This window comes from Dromiciops gliroides, chromosome 5 (assembly GCF_019393635.1).
Source record: "Dromiciops gliroides isolate mDroGli1 chromosome 5, mDroGli1.pri, whole genome shotgun sequence".
In the NCBI taxonomy this organism is placed as follows: domain Eukaryota; kingdom Metazoa; phylum Chordata; class Mammalia; order Microbiotheria; family Microbiotheriidae; genus Dromiciops; species Dromiciops gliroides.
Window position 1 is genome coordinate 268,441,873 of NC_057865.1, and position 2,439 is coordinate 268,444,311.

Below are 2,439 nucleotides of genomic sequence, written 5' to 3' on the forward strand. Positions count from 1 at the left end.
ACATGAATTCATTTGGTCCTCCCAACAACCTTCTAAAGACTAGATATATTCTTATGCCTGTTTTTCAGATGAGGAAACTGACCTTCAGAAAGGGTAAGTAGGTTGTTCGTGGCTGTTCTAGTGTCAGAGGATGGATTTGTGCCCAAATCAAATCCAGTATTCTTTCCCCTAAATCTCGTTGCCTCTCCAACTTTTCATAATTTTACAGATGGTCTAAGCCCCTCATCAAGATAGATAGATGGTGTTGTATGAAAGGAGAGAAAGTTAGCACTCCCCTTGATAAGTATGGAAGAGGTCCTAGAGGCCTTTACAACACATATATGGTTAAGGCATTGCCACCTATTCTGTGGCATCTAACCATGTTTTTAATAAATATTTTTTAAAAAGATAGATGGATGGATGGATGGATGGATGGATGGATGGATGGATGGATGGATGCATAGACAGACAGATAGATAGGTAGATAGACAGAAAGACAGATGGGTTGATAGATACATGGATGGATGAACAGATAGATGGACAAATGGATAGACAGGTAGATAGATAGATAGATAGATAGATAGATAGATAGATAGATAGATAGATAGATAGATAGATAGATAGATGGAGAGACAGACAGACAGATAGATGGGTTGATAGATACATGGATGGATGGATAGAGGGATGGATGGATGGATGGATGGATGGATGGATGGATGGATGGATGGATGGATGGATGGAGCAAATAGATACACAGATAAATGGATTAATAGAGAAAATTTGATGAATAAATAAATAGATAAATTAATAAATGAGATTCTCTATAACTGGATTATAGATGTGTTCATTTGTTTCTGTTTTGCTTTTTTTTTCTTTTTATGGTGATGAGTAGAATTCACAACAGATAGTAATCTGTTTCCAAAGAAAAATCTGGAGACCCATGGAACTGTGCCATGCTCATTTATTAACACAAGATTGCAGACAGCTGGGACTCCCTATGCTACAGTTCTCAGGATAGTTACATCTCCATTGTAGCACCACTTAACTAGTATAAATAATAAATATGTGACCAATTCAGTCCTCTGTCATGAGACGCTGTGATAATAATCAGTCACTGAATTTTTTTGTTAATCTTCAAAGTTCAACCTTAACATAGATGTATAGAAAGCATAACTCAGTAATGACCTCTTCCCCACCTGGCCCTGAGATCTAGCTTCTTAAGGCATAAGCCTAAAATTCCTTATCTCAGGCAATGATTCTCCATGTGCACATGGACAAGTGGCTCTTCACCCATGCCCCTCCTCATTTTCCTCCTTCAGCATATGGAAATTATTGTTCTAATCTGATCAGGCAGTTGGTCAGCATATAATCATTAAGTGCCTATTATGTGCCAGGCATTTTGCTTAGTAGTGGGGATAGAATGAAAGACAAAGAACATTCCTGATGTACCTTGGGAAAATCAATGAGGTATAAACAACAGCATAACAAGCATGTATTAAGTGCTCACTATATGCCAGGTAGTGGGGATTCAAAGATAAAAAATGACATAGTACCTGGCCTCAAGGAGCTTACATTTTCTCAAGAGAAACAACATAAATATAAACATAAACATAGATGTAGAGATAGATATAAATAGGGATAGAGTTAGAGATAGAGGTATATATATATATATATATATATATATATATATATATATATATATATATATATATATATATATATATATATATATATATAAATCCATGCAAGATAAATTTTGGTTGGGGGGTTGGGGTTGGGGAGGGGTTAACAGCTAGGGAAATCGGGAAAGACTTCATGTAGAAGATGCTACTAGAGCAGAATTACTCCAGCACTGTAAGCAGAATTCATCCAAGCAGAGGAGTTAGCAGGTTGGTTGGTTGGTTTGTTTCTTGACAAGTTTTCAGGTACTCATCTCTAGCAATGTACAGATGAAAAATTATTCTTATATTTGAGTTTAAGTCCAAGAATTCATTCTACTGTGAAAATTCCTAATTATTGGTCATAGCTCGAATTCCTAGAAAATAAATCTATGCATATTTTCGAGGGGTGGGGCAATGACTTGCCCAGGGTTAAGTGACTTGCCCAGGGTCACACAGCTTGTGTCAAGTGTCTGAAGCCAGATTTGAACTCAGGTCCTCCTGAATCCAGGACTGGTGCTTTATCCACTGTGCCACCTAGCTGCCCTCCATACATTTCTTTAAAAGGAAATGAAGGTTGGGCAGAGGGGGAAAGGGAAAGAAAGAATATTTTTCACCCATACCACTTCTAAAAATATATTCAGCATAAGATATATTAAAAAAAAAAAACACCAACCCTACAACAGGTGCTCTTATGTATACAAACCCAATTTCCTGCTGAACCTCTCCATCTAGGTCCTTTTGGAAAATTTCACTATTCAGTAATGACTCTGAGTTGAGGAGGATTCTGGGTACTGTCATA

General features: G+C 37.1%; 1 non-coding gene across 1 annotated transcript; it reads left to right on the plus strand.

Annotated features, from left to right (window-relative positions):
* Positions 1-241: 241 nt before the first annotated feature.
* LOC122730265 lies at positions 242-369 on the plus strand. The gene has a single exon (XR_006353456.1). It is a non-coding gene; the product is annotated as a U6atac minor spliceosomal RNA (small nuclear RNA).
* Positions 370-2,439: the final 2,070 nt, after the last annotated feature.